General features: G+C 44.8%; 1 protein-coding gene across 5 annotated transcripts in view; it reads left to right on the top strand.

Moving 5' to 3' along the window:
• Positions 1 to 7: 7 nt before the first annotated feature.
• Positions 8 to 14784, top strand: part of NPAS2 (neuronal PAS domain protein 2) — a 183954-nt gene continuing 169177 nt past the window's right edge. For all 5 annotated transcript variants that reach the window (XR_002731472.1, XR_002731471.1, XM_023211375.1 and 2 more), the window contains exon 1: positions 8 to 107. The gene's annotated coding sequence lies outside the window, so the exon portion shown is untranslated. The remainder of the gene's footprint in view (positions 108 to 14784) is intronic.

The raw sequence follows: 14784 nt of genomic DNA, 5'->3' as shown, positions 1-14784 counted from the left end.
AGCTCGCCGCGCCCGCTCGCCGCGTCGTCTCCCAGCGGCGGCGGGAGGCGCGTCTCCCCGGCCCAGTCCGCGCCCGGCCCCGCGGGGCCGCTCCGGCCCGCTCCGAGGTAAGGGGCCGCGCCTAGGGGCGCGGGGGACCCAGGGTGGGGAGTACGAGCGCGCGGGGTCGGCAGGACTCGGTCACCTGCGTGCCAGCGGGGAGAACGCGCGGGGGCGGAGGGGCGCTCAGGCGCGAGGCTGCGCGGCGCCGGGGACCCCGGACGCGGGGGCGCGGAGAGGTGGGTTCCCCACCACCACCGTCAGGCCGCTAGGGGCTTCGCGTCCTGCAGGAGGTAGCAGCCGCTGGGCCGGTGGGCTCCGGGCGCGTCTCGACGCAGAAGACAGAGGATTGGGCACCCGAGCCTCGGAATTTGGGGGTCCTCGGGGTGTCCGATAGGGTGGATAGGGATCGTGCCCCAGGGCAACAGCTTTGGGGATTGCCCGCTGTTCTCTTCGAGCCCCATCGCGCGACGCTCCGAAACGTCAAGCGTCCTGGACCCCTGGAGAGTGCGGCATGCGCGCCCTGGGCCCGCGGTCTCTCGGAGTCCCTGGGTCGGAATTGGTTCCGGGCCGGATTGGGTGTGGAGTCTGTGCCCCCAACCCCCGTGCGCGCAGAGAGGGTGCAGCCTGGCTCCTTGCATCGCTGCCCCCACCCCGGAGCTCCCCAGGTTGGATGTCTGCGTGTGGTTTTGTTGGGAGATGTGCCCCTTTCCCAGCCGAGGAGGGACGCACCTTTGACCTTTCTAAAGAGCTGGGCAAGTCGGTAACCAGGGAAGGGACAGGCACCACGGGGCTAAATTCGAAACCAGTCCCGTTCCTCTGCTTGCCACTCCTTAATTGCTCAAGGTAAGAAAGTTTGTTTCAGCCCTGTGATTCATAAATAATTAGTAACTAGTTTTGTTGATTAAGCAAGATGGAAACCTTGAATATACACATGCACGTCCACGAAGGCTAAACCCTCCCGAGGTTGTATCCGGGAGGCGTTTGTACGGAAAGTTAGAAGCCCTGGAGTTCAACAGGTGTTCAGGAGGGTCCCGGAGAGGAGTTTAGTCTTTACCCGTTGCTTTGGCATCCACCCCAACTCCATTAAAGTAGTTAGCCTGTTTTCTCACAGGTAAAACATTGAGCACTTATTAAATTAACTTAATCAGCAGAGGCGAGCTAAACCGTCTTGATCGTTTAGATCCCATACCTTATTTTCCTTAATAGAAAGGTTTTTCCTGTTTGGACTTCCCAGGTAATTAGTTCTCAAGTAGTTCCCAGCAAGAAATCTCTGCCAGCACCTCTGTGTCTCTCAGTGTAACTTGGTCCCCATCAGTGAATTGACCAACTAATTATGGCTTGCATTAAACACAGAGCTGCCCTCCTTGGGAGGCACTGTTCACATTTAAGCGCACACACTAGCTCCATCTTTCTGCTACTAAGATGTCCTTAAAGGAAAAAGTTTGCCAAAAATAACCCCCAAATAAATAGTGTAATGTTTAAAAGAGTTATCCTGACCTGCGCCACTATTTTACAAAAGCAAAAATTCAGTGTTTCATTACAGCGCTAAACCAGGACCAGTAGAAGAAGTATTGGTATCTCTCAGCAGTCTACTTAAAGATTTCGTTAAAAATAAAGTGTGCAACATAAAGACATTCAGTAATTATCTTCCATCTCACAGAGAGATGTGGAGTGTGGCTTAGAAGAATTGTAAATGCGCTGCTTTTAGTCGTTTGCTTCTTGGAAATCGATGCCTCTATTTATTTGCTGGTCTGCCCCACTGTGCGTAAATGTAGAATCGGTTTTATTCTCGCTGCTTCCCAGAGGGGCTCCTGTGGAGGTGAAAGAAGGAAATACATTCTAGAGGAAATATGTTATTAATAAAACGTTACCTCCCAAAGAGTTAAACACGCCAAAAAGAATCAAGTGAGGCTTTACTAATTAGTGGTCTGATAAGAGAGTGTTCGGATGGTGACTGAAGAATTGATCTTTATATAGAAAACAACAATTGTTTTTAAGCTCATTTGGTTCTCTTAGAACAGTTTGGACCCTTTAAAAATTTCTGGCTGTTTAATAGTGCAAATGATGAAAATTGTCAAAGATAACACATATCACCTGACGTGTGCCATGTTTAAGTTGAATTCACCTTATTTTATTTGAACAACCTTTCTTAACTCTTGGTAATCTTTATAGCTCACTCAACGCTGCAACTTACTAGGTTAAAGACTGAAAGTTAATTTCTTCAAATTAAAATAATAAGACATGCATATACTTTTTAATATAACCATCTTTACATGTTCATGTTTTCAGAGTCTTGCTTTTGAACCTTAAGAACCCAAAGGGCTAAGTCTTCTTTCTTAATTTTTAAAACAAGCATGTGTTTTGTTCTTTACATGAATCGTCGGTTCTCCCAATGTGATCACGACACTGTCCCATGCTGATTCCATGCACGGTGCAACTCTTTCCCAAGAGAGGTCAGATTTCGAGGTGTTGAAAATAGCCCAGTGACTCAGTATTCTTGGCTGCTTTATGCCAACGGTTTAATTGGCTGCATCATAGCAAGCATCTAATTGAGTTTCACATTTAAATAGTGGATGTGGTACTTGGTGCATTATTTGCTTACAGAAATGTCTGATTAGCATGTTCCTGATCCTCGTTCTATTTGTAGCAAAGATGTGAGGTCAGGGACTGTCACATTTCATATTCCCCACAGCATCTCATCCCGATGGGGCCTTGTTCAGAATAGATGCTCAGTAAATAGGTGTGGGAAAGGAGCTGAATTGTTGGTGATCACTATCCAAAGGTTAGAAATTTCTGAATGCTAATGGGGTACTTAACTATGAGTAATTCTATTTTAAATCTCAAGGTGTTGATGATTAATAGTATCTCAGGGCACTAAATAAACATGTATTAAATGTGAGCGTATGTTTAAAGGGGGAATTTTTAATGTAGTCTTTAAGGCACTACTGCTTTTCACTTGAATTAACTGAGAGTGAGGACCCCTTGGCATTTTACACAAAGTCATTTCTTAGGTAAAGTTCCCCCAGAGACCACTTAAACTTTTGTAAGTCTTAAAACAATGGGTGGTTCCATTTGATGGATCAGAATAGAAAGGAGAGTGTTGATCCTCTACACTGGTATGAAAAAAACTGTGTATAAGGAGATGGAGGATGCTGGAGATCACAGTGCCCTGGAATCACCTGGGGCCCTTGGCTAATGCAGATTCTAACTCAGGATGCCTGGGAGAGGACCTGAGCTGCATTTCTCACAGCTGCCAGATACTGTACGCTGGCAAGTTTCTGGGATGCACTGAATCCAGTTCAGCATGTTTACTGAGCATATACCACATAGAGAGCCCAGATGATACAAAAATAAGAAGATGGGGTGTACCTGCCCTTGAGGAGCTAACAAGATGATATGCGGGGGAGAGAGAGAGGGATTGTAAACTGAAAATGAGGTTCTGGGATGCCATTCTCCGGGGTGGTGGCCAGAAAGGGGCCCAGGAAAGGAGAGTTGCTGGTAGGGCTTCCACATTGCTGACCTTGACCTGTAGTCATATTTGAATGGAGAGCCCTGTGACTTGGCAAGAAATAAAATGCAGATTTTGAACTCAGACAGACCTGGGGTAGCCTCCCAGCTCAGCTATGGCAATTTTTAACCTCCCTGAGACTCAGAGTCCTTGTCAGAAAAACAGTGCGAATGATGCTAACCTTGCCAAGTTTGTAGTATTACCAGTCAAGGACGTGTGTTAGGCCTAACAAAAGTGATTGCTTTTATTACTGTTGACGAGAGAGAGGAGGCTGGAAAGCAAGGAGGACGAGGAGGTTACTCAAATATGTTCCATGTAGTTCACCAATTAGAGATTCAATTTGGTTAACCAGCAAACCCAAGGCCGGCTGTGGAGAACCGGGCCAGGGCCGGAGGGCAGGCAGCTGTGGAAGCTCATCAGAGGCAAAATGGAGTTATTGGGAGCATGCTTATCTCCACCCTCTCCTGCAGTCCCTGGCTTCTGGTTTGCTTTGTTGATAGCCCTTCCTAGGATATTTTCATCTGAAGCTCTTCCTGGTACTTAGGCTGTAGGTTCTGTTGATCAAGACTGCTAGTGACAATCAAGCACTCTTTAAAAATGTGGTGGAGAGGACGAACACCTGTCCCCTTTGAGGGGCATTGGTCTGTTCCATGGTGGGTCACTTTCTAGGATCAAAGCCATCGCTCCATCTTTCGACCACAGTACGAGTTACTTGAAACTAGTGCCGGGTGTGTTAAAATTCACCTGGGGTGCCTTTTATGCTTCGCACTCTGAGATGATTGCTGCCTCCTGCCGTCTCGGAGAGATGGATATTGCAAGGCAGTGGTGTCCCTCACCCTGATATTAGGAGGGGTCACCTGGGTGGCCCTGAAAACACTTCAACCAACATCACTCTGATTTTTTTAAATATATTTTGGGATTCCATTTATTATTTGGAAAGGCGATTTCTCTGCTACCATTTGCCTTCCACACTCCCTAAAAGTAAATCTTGAAAACCAAGCTCTAAGAGAATGGCAATGGCAGTTTGATGTTTCGGGGGAAGGAAACGTAGAGGAACCCCTAGAGCCAAGGCAGGCCTGGATGAGGATGGAGAGGAGAGAGGGAGAGGAAGGCATCAGGTGTGGGAGTACCAGGATGGAGATGGGAGCAGTGATGGAGGCTGAAGCTGAGAGGTTGGGCCCCAGGACCCAATTTGTGGACTTTGCTGCTTTGCTGAAGGCCATGGCAGATAATGTTCCCAGACCACTGAAAATCATCCAGGCATCCAGAAAACACAGGCCCATCTAAAGGCAGACAGGTGACAAGGTGACAGAACCTAGTGGTGTGATTCTTCTAGCCTCTTCTGAGCCAAAAATGACATGCGTAGTTTTATGAAGGATATTTGAGTTCCTTGGTGGTAAAATATTCAGAGCTCGAGGTCATCTGAAAAACTTACTGTTTTTCTGTTTATAAAAGTACATAGTTTTTGGAAAAGATGGAAAAGAAGGAAAAAACCCCCCACAATTTCAAGATATATTTTCTATTCAGTGTTTTTTCTGTGTATTAGAATATTTTTATAATAGTCTATCTTAAAAAGCACATGGATATAATCTTGTAAAAATTTTCAAATATTACAGAACCATTTCTAATAGAAAGAAAAAAAATCCCCTTCGTCCCTGTGGCCTAATCATCCCCTCAGCTTTTATTTGCCTAGGAGAAAGTGGATTTTGTACAGTAGACTGCCAACCCACACTTGTCTCAGGAGGTTTATCTCATTGGCCATGCAAGTGAGGGTGGGGCTGCTGTCCTTGCCAGTGACTGGCTCAGGGTGAGCATGTGCACCCTGTTCTAGCCAATAAAATGTGACGGTGGGCTACTGAGAGGCTTCTGGGAAAGTTTCCCTGGTCTTAAAAGAGGCAAGGAAGGAAACAGCTCTTTCCTTCCACTGGTTGCTGTGATATGAGGCCGTAATGCCTGCAAACTGGGCAGCCATCAGCCATCAGAGGGGCTGGGCCAGGTCTCAGCTGACCTTTGGATTAATGCAAAGGTGAAGAAGGACAGGGGGCAGGGGGCAGTTGGGGGGGGGGTCTCCGTGGTGCCCTTGACCTTCTGAATTACACAAAGAAGAGTCTGTTTTCAAACACTTGTGAGATCATGAAACCATTACCAGATGAAGCAAGGTGAATTAGGTTTTCTGTTGTAGCCAAAAGCATCCCATAACTCTCCACCCTTCTCAGGAGGTAATGACTGATAACCATGGGGCATGTTCTGCTAGTCATTTTTGGTGCATTTACGTATATACACACGTACACTTTTAAAAACTAAGGCTGGGTGTGGTGACTCTTGCCTGTAATCCCGGAACTTTGGGAGGCCGAGGCGGGCGGATCACGAGATCAGGAGTTCGAGACCATCCTGGCCAACACGGTGAAACCCTGTCTCTACTAAAAATACAAAAATCAGCTGGGCATGGTGGCACATGCCTGTAATCCTAGCTACTAAGGAGTCTGAGGCAGGAGAATTGCTTGAACCAGGGAGTCGGAGGTTGCAGTGGGCCGAGATCCTGCCACTGCATTCCAGCCTGGCAACAGAGCGAGACTCTGTCTCAAAAAAGTAAAATAAAAAAATTAAAACAACTCATTGTATGTATATTATTTAGCACCTTAATGTGGCATGGATTTTTTATGACATACCTTCTTTATTTTTAAAAGCTACAGAGTATTATTCAGAAGTACAAATAGGACATTATTTAACCCATCCCTATTAATAAACAATCTATTGAATTTTGTTCCCACTTTTTCACTATTACAGTTTTTGTATTAACTTCCTTATTTGTATATCTTTGTGTACATTTCAAGATTTTCTAGGTCAAGGATTATTAGAATTCCTGGGTAAAGGCACATCTGTTTGAAATATTGATAGATGCTGCCAAATTGGGGACTAAAAAAGCTATACCTGTTAACCGCCCCATCTACAGTATGTAAGGGTGCCTTGTCTGCATTTCTTAACTAACACAAGATGTTTTCCAGCTTTTAAAGCTTTTTTTATGCATTTTTACATGTTTAAGGTAATACCGTTTATAGTTTTCTATTCTGGTTGTTTGTCTTAACCTGAACATAAGCATTTTTCCTTGACATTAAAAATTTAAATTAAATTTTATTGGCTACATAATAATTATACTTGTTTTTGGAGTGTTTCGATGGTACATGAAGACGCAAAGGAAATATTTGAAATAGAGATTGTCTATGAAAATTAAGTGGATATGATCGACCTTGCAGTAAACCTGAAAGATTTTCTGGAAATGGTATTGGGAGACACACCCCTCCAGTGATATGTTTCCAAGAAAACCCTGAGGAGATGGCCTTCTAGGTCTTTCTCAATCCAGTCAGATGGTAGGCTGCCTCCAGCAGTTCTAAGAAGCTTTGTTGCTTTTAGAATCCATCAGATTTACAGTCAGACAGGTTCTAAATTCAGTTCTCTGAATGTACAGTAGTTACGTAAACACTTCGTACGTTGCATGAGACATAGCTGAGAAGTACATTTGCTGTATTCTTTGAATTTTTTTTCAACTTTTAGATTCAGGGGATACATGTGCAGGTTTGTTACCTGGGTATATTGCATGATGCTGAGGTGTGGGGTATGAATGATCCTATCACCCAGGTACTGAGTGTAGTACCCAACAGTTAGTTTTTCAGTCCTTATCCCCTAGCTCCCGGCTCCCTCTGGCAGTCTTCAGTATCTATTGTTGCCATCTTTATGTCCACAAGTACCCAATGTTTAACTACCACTTATAAGCAAGAACATGCAGTATTTGGTTTTCTATTTCTGCATTAATTAGGATAATGGCCTCCAGCTGCATCCATGTTGCTGTAAAGGTCATGACTTTATTCTTTTTATGGCTGCATAGTATTCCATAGTATATATGTAACACATTTTCTTTATCCAGTTTACTATCGATGGGCATCTAGATTGATTCCGTGTCCAGTAGACATGGACATGGAATCACAATTGCTATTGCGAATAGTGCTGTGATGAACATGTGAATGCATATATCTTTTTGGTAAAATGATTTGTTTTCTTTTGGATAGATACTACTATCAGTAGTGGGATGGCTGGGTCAAATTAGTAGCTCTGTATTAAGTTCTTTGAGAAATCTCCAAACTGCATTCCATAGTAGCTGAACTAATTTACATTCCAACCAACAGTGCATAAGTGTTCTCTTGTCTCCACAGCCTCTCCAGCATGTGTTTTATGGACTTTTTAGAAATAGCCATTTTGGCTGGTGTGAGATGGTACCTCATTGTGGTTTTGATTTGCATTTATCTAATGATTACTGATATGGAGCATTTTTTCATGTTTATATGTCTTCTTTTGAGAAGTGTCTGTTCATGTCTTTCGCCTATTTTTTAATATGGTTTTTGTTTTTTTGCTTGTTCAGTTGTTTAAGTTCCTTATAGATTCTGGATATTAGACCTTTGTTGAATGAATAGTTTGCAAATATGTTCTCCCATTTATGTAGATTGTCTGTTTACTTTGTTGATAGGTTCTTTTTCTGTGTAGAAGCGCTTTAGTTTAATTAGGTCCCACTTGTTAATTTTTGTTTTTGTTGCAGTTGCTTTTGAGGACTTTCTTTTCCAAGGTCAGTGTCCAGAGTGATATTTCCTAGGCTTTTCTTTAGGATTCTTATGATTGAAGTCTTACATTTAAATCCTTAATTCATCTTGAGTTAATTTTTGTATATGGTGAAAGGTAGGGGTCCAGTTTCATTCTTCCGCATATGGCTAGCTAACCTAGCCCCATTTGCTGAAGAGAGAGTCCTTTCCCCGTTGCTTATTTTTGTCAACTTTGTTTATGCTCAGATGGCTGTAGGTGTGTGGCTTTATTTCTGAGTTCTCTATTCTGTTCCGTTGGTCTATGTGCCTGTTTTTGTACCAATACCATGCTGTTTTGGTTACTGTAGCCTTATAGTATAGTTGGGTAATATGATGTCTCCAGCTTTGTTCTTTCTGCTTAGGATTGCTTTGGCTATTCAAGCTCTTTTTTGGTTCCCTGTGAATTTTAGAAGAGGTTTTTCTAGTTCTGTGAGAAATGACATTGGTTGTTTGATAGGAATAGCATTGAATCTGTAGATTGCTTTGGGCAGTATGGGCATTTTAATAATATTGATTCTTCCAATCCATGAGCATGGAATGTTTCTCCATTTGTTTCTGTCATCTATGATTTCTTTCAGCAGTGTTCTATAGTTCTCATTGTAGAGATCTTTCACCTCTTTAGTTAACTGTATTCCTATGTATTTTATATTTTAATGGCTACTGCAACTGGCTGCAAATGGAACTGATTTTTTTGTTTGTTTGTGAGACAGAGTCTTATTCTGTTGCCCAGGCTGGATTACAGTGGCATAATCTCAACTCACTGCAACCTTCGCCTCCCAGGTTCAAATGATTCTCCTTGTCTCAGCCTCCCAAGTAGCTGGGGACTACAGGCACGCACCACCATGCCTGGCTAATTTTTGTATTTTTAGTAGAGACAAGGTTTTGCCATGTTGACCAGGCTGGTCTTGAACTCCTGACCTCAAGTGATCCATTCGCCTGATCCCAGAGCTTTTGAACTGTGTTCTTGATGTGGCTCTCAGCGTGGACATTATTGGTGTGAAATAACATAGAAATGCTACTAATTTTTGCACATTGATTTTGTATCCTGAAACTTTATTGAAGTCATTTGTCAGTTCTGGGAGACTTTTGGTGAAGTTGTTTGGGGTTTCCTAGCTGTAGAATCACATCAACAGCAAAGAGAGTCTGACTTCTTCGTTTCCTATTTGGATGCCTTTACTTTCTTTCTGTTGCCTGATTGCTCTGACTAGCACTTCCAGTACTGTGTTGAATAGAAGTGGTGAGAGTGGGCATCCTCATCTTGTTGCAGTTCTCCAGGGGAATGCTCTTAAAATTTTTTCAAATCTGCTAGAGAACAGAGGAAGGCAAATGAAATGGATAAAACTCATAAGAAATGTTAATCACCCTTCAGGCAAGGGCACATTTGAAAAGCACCACTCTTGGTCATGGACCTCTGATCATCCTTCTACTTTCTCACTCCTAAGTGATAGTGCATAGCCCAGGAACACCCACCACCTGCTGTCCTCCAGTAGGAAAGGAAAAGGCAAGATGACAAAAGAAAAAACCTTCTCAGAGTCAATAGAGACCACACACAAAAAAATACCTTGAAAAAAAAAAAAGAAAGAAAAACCTATCAGTAGACTTCCCAGGGACATCATGAGGCAGCCAGCATAGCTCTTTGGTCTTTGTTGCATGCATTGAGGCATCCCAAATATCCTAATGCGAATAGAATTATCAGTCATCAAACTACATGCAGTAACATGACAGGTGGTAGAAGAAACTTCGAGACCACCAAGAAATGAGAATGCCTCCATTTTTTATTAATTTTTATGAATGTCTGTATTTTTGGCATACAAATGCAAACATTTGTTTTCTCCTTGATTCAGACAGGTTAACTCCATTCTTTTTATTTTATTTTATTTTTATTATACTGTAAGTTCTAGGGTACATGTGCACAACGTGCAGGTTTGTTACATATGTGTATGTGTGTCATGTTGGTGTGCTGCACCCATTAACTCGTCATTTACATTAGGTATATCTCGTAATGCTAACCCTCCCTCCTCCCCCCACCCCATGACAGGCCCGGGTGTGTGATGTTCTCTGCCCCTTGTCCAAGTGATCTCATTGTTCAGTTCCTGCCTATGAGTGAGAATATGCGGTGTTTGGTTTTCTGTCCTTGGGATAGTTTGCTCAGAATGATGGTTTCTAGCTTCATCCAACCCAGCGGCTAGTCATGATTCTCCGACATGGACTGGAGTCCTTTTGGAGTATTTTCACAAATAGTCCCCATCAGTAGAAGTCAGATCTGTCTTTAGTGTTACATAGAAACATCCATCCATTATTTTTTCAATCTCAGAACCTGATGGCTTCAATTTTCCATTATTCCATCGTGGAGGGTAAAGACCTTTTAGAAGCAGACAGCATCATAGGTCCACATAGGTCACGGGGCAAACAGTGCTGATCACTGCCTGTTGACAGAGTGTTGACAGTAAGGGAGGGGAGGAAACATTATCTTGTAGGTAGAGAGGATTTTTGAGGAGGTGGGTTGGAGTGAGGACAAGGGGAAGCCAGTCTGTCTGCTACATTGATCTACCAAATCTTATGTTTGGGCCGGGCACTGTGGCTCATGCCTGTAATCCTAGCACTTTGGGAGGCTGAGGCAGGTGGATCATTTGAGGTCAGGAATTCGAGACCAGCCTGGGCAACATGGTAAAATCCCTTCTCTACTAAAAACACAAAAATTAGCCAGGTGAGGTGACAGCTGTAATCCAAGCCACTTGGGAGGCTGAGGCAGGAGGATCACTTGAACCCAGGAGGGAGAGGTTGCGGTGGGCTGAGGTTGCGCTACTGCACTCCAGCCTGGGTGACAAAGCGAGACTCCGTCTCAAAAAATAAATAAATAAATAAAAATAAAATAAAAATAGATCGTAGTTTGCCACATCAACAATTCCATTTGTGTTGTCTACGAAAGACATGGCGTACGGTATCATCAGTTACTGCAAAAGATGCCTAATTCCCTGGAGATCAAGATCTAATAACAAATATGAGGAAAACTTTAAACCCCAAGTTGTGGGGTGTGTGGTAGGGTAGGGGATGGATGTGTCAACTGGAACCTTGCTGAGAACGATTGCTGTGCAGCTCTGTCATCTTAGCTCATCTAATGACCAAAAGCAGATGGAAGTTTTTATGTGACCTCTCCAAGGCCTCCTTAATGGTCAGAATTTTCCTTTTATGGCCTCCCCCCTTTCCCCTTCGTAGCATTGTGGGAGAGAGAAATTCATTCACAGCCAATTTGCATGGCAATTTTGTTGAGGTTTTATGATCTCTCAAGCAAAATACAATCTTTTTTCATTTGATCTGAAAAGGCACCACTTCTGGGGACTCTGTCCAGGGGAAGCACAGGAGCCCTGGATTTGGAGTTCAAGGTGACCTTGATGAAAATAGGCCCTATCCTGCATTTTACGTCTCCTTCCTGGCTTTTCCATTCTCTCAAACCTGCAAACCCATGCTCTTTTTGCCTTCGTTTGCTGTCATTTACCCCCTAGCATGCTGATTGTCAGCTCACAGGGCCCCAAGTCCTTGACTTGCTCTCCAGTTATTCCTGGGGTGCTTCCTGGCAAGGCTGCAGCTGCTGACATCATTGCTCTTGTCCCCGTGTGTGTGTGTGATTCTCATGACCAAGCTGGGCTCTGCCTGGGCCTGTGATCCCCCTGAATCCCCTGCATCTCTCCATTCCATGGAGAGAATGAGAGAAGAACTGCTGGCCCCTGACTGCCAGACAACAGATATGAGCCCCTCGAAGAGAGTCTCAGGAAACTCGCTGCACCCTGAGCCACCTGTATCTCCCTTCCCGCCTTGGGCAGGTCATTCGTCATCCTTGTCCCCTGATTTCTGTAGAAACTTGCTCTAAGCACTTACCTGGCAGTTGCCATGCTGCACCTGCCCTGGTCATTGTTGGCTGCTCCTCAGCCGGGGCCTGCTGCTATTGCTGTACCAGTTCAGGGAGTCATGTTCCTGGTGCTCTGTGAAGAAATGAGGATTTCTTGGGCAGCAAGGTGGTGCACTCCAGTGTGCTCCGCATCTGTTTGGGTTTGTGCTGTTTGGTATATACACAGTCCCTCGGTGGGGGTCGTTGGTTAGCCTTCCAACTGTGCAATAGGTTTCTCTCCTCTCGCCATGCCTGGTCTAGTAGCATTCTCACCACGAGAACGTTGCTGTTGGCCCACTTAAGAGACCTGGATTATGGCCGGGCGTGGTGGCTCAAGCCTGTAATCCCAGCACTTTGGGAGGCCGAGATGGGCAGATCACGAGGTCAGGAGATCGAGACCATCCTGGCTAACACGGTGAAACCCCGTCTCTACCAAAAAATAGAAAAAACTAGCCGGGCGTGGTGGTGGGAGCCTGTAGTCCCAGCTACTCAGGAGGCTGAGGCAGGAGAATGGCGTGAACCCGGGAGGCGGAGCTTGCAGTGAGCTGAGATCCGGCCACTGCACTCCAGCCCGGGCGACAGAGCGAGAGTCCGTCTCAAAAAAAAAAAAAAAAAAAAAAAAGAGAGAGAGACCTAGATTGGCCCCTACCTGGCAAAGACCCAGGCAACAGTGGAGGTTCCTAGTGCAGGACACACCATACTTAAATTTTAAAAGGAATAGTTAATTCTTGGGCTCCCAGTTTCTGGGAAGCTGTGCTGTGTCTGCATGAGTTAGCTGTCCAAAGTGGTCAGCTATCTAACCTCTTCGTACAAAATCTCCTTGTGTTTCCTCGTGCCATGTGTCTAAGCACATATCTCTACGAAGCAATGGCATTTCGTTGCCCATTTGGTACTTCTTTTGGTGGTATCATTCGGATATGCTTCCCTGAGGCGATGTCTGTTTTCTAACAGCGCAGACTTTGGCAGCTCTTGCATCTATTGCAGCCTGTTTATATGAGACACCTATAAAAACATTCAGCCTGTGCCATGGGTGTGCCAGCAGCACCCTATGACCGGATTTTAAATCACAGTGTGTGAATGACCATTGCCGTTTGGGCCAGGGCGCTTTTAAATGGTGTAACGAGGACAGCACGTGACCCATAGCAGAAAGCTTTGACACCCTGATACGGTCACTGTGACCAAGTGACCTTGGCAAGTTGCATAAACCCCATGACTCAGTTTCTTCATCTGTGAAAGGGAGATACTGATACTCAGGATGAGAATCAAGAGGAGAGAATGCTTGTTAGAGTTTCATAAAAAATGAAAAGTACTGCTATTGATTTATTTCGCTCTGTGACCAGTTCACTCAAACTCTTGCACACCCAGCTGAGTAAATGCCAGCCTCAAGGTGTTTTCTTCTTGAATGAAGTACTTGGTTTTTTCAGACAAGGTACATTCTAGCAATTAAAACCCCAACATATCCCAGTGTTCTCTTGAGAGCTAACATAAAGTGGAGGAAGTGAAATACTTCAACTCTAGGAGCCAGACACTCAGAATGTCTTGGCAGTTGCTTGAGGCTGCACAGTATGCTTTTGAAAGCTTTTGCCATTTCTGAGAGCAAAGTACCCTGATAACCTTTTGTGTCTGACATTTCAATCCAAATCAAATAGCCTCCGTGTACCCCATGGATTCTGAGATTTTTATGGGATGTGTGGGGCTGTTTTGCCATGATGAGTGTGACATGTGCTACTTCGTGTGGCCTTTTGGTTTTTTTCTAAAGAGGCTTGGCTTGCAGAATGGAGGCTCAGCTCCCGCAGTTCTTATAGGATCCTGTTGTTTGTCTCCTATGTCAGGATCCTCTAAAGAGTAAGGATCACCTGGTTTTCAGTGGAACCAGGAGTTTATTATTCAGATTGGAGACACACTCCCAATTCTGGTTAATACGTTGGTTTTGAGGTGGAGGGAAAGAACCGCAGTAATCATCTGGTACAACGTGGTGTACGTTTTCCAGATAAAAACCAGAGGCTCAGAAAGCAAAGAGGCCTTTGCGGAGTCCTGGAGCTTGCCTGGCACCGAACAGACCTGCCGACCCCTTCCTGGTGGCTCAGTGCTTCTCTTTCTCTGATGAGCCCTGGAGAGGCTTCCTCACCTGGAGAATCAGAGGTTTCTCAGGCCCTGCTTCCAGAGAGTCCGTAAGAACCAGGCTTTCTGGGCTCAGCCGGCGCACCCTCCACCCAGAGGTTTTACGAGGGCCACGCCACAGGCCGATTGCCCGCTCTGCCTGAATCGCCTTATCTCTCTGTGTGCTCTCCACAATCTGCTCTCTGCCATGAGTGGCATAAGATAAGGAAGGCTGGTTGCTAGAGGCAGCTGGGTATAGGGAGAAACAAGGACAAGGATGGACACGGACCGTCCACTTAAGTTCTGGGAACCGGCTGACTCTCTTAGGTGTGGACATCTGACTTTTTTCAGATAAACAGACTGAACGCACAGAGCTCATTCATGCCTATGAAGGAGAATAAACTGCCTACTTACTTGACCAACTTTTAATAGTGCTTCTTGTGTATGCCAGGTGGGGTGAGGGTCAACTGCAGGATTTTCTCACCCACACTTTTCAATCCCATAATATTGCCATCCTTGGCTATCCCTTTATCATTTTTCTTTTCTCTCTCTCTTTTCTCTCTCCTTCCTTCCTTCCTTCCTTCCTTCCTTCCTTCCTTCCTTCCTTCCTTCCTTCCTTC

Source organism: Piliocolobus tephrosceles, chromosome 15 (assembly GCF_002776525.5).
Source record: "Piliocolobus tephrosceles isolate RC106 chromosome 15, ASM277652v3, whole genome shotgun sequence".
Taxonomy (NCBI): domain Eukaryota; kingdom Metazoa; phylum Chordata; class Mammalia; order Primates; family Cercopithecidae; genus Piliocolobus; species Piliocolobus tephrosceles.
Note: the sequence above shows the minus strand (reverse complement) of the source record. Positions and strands in the feature narration are given on the sequence as shown.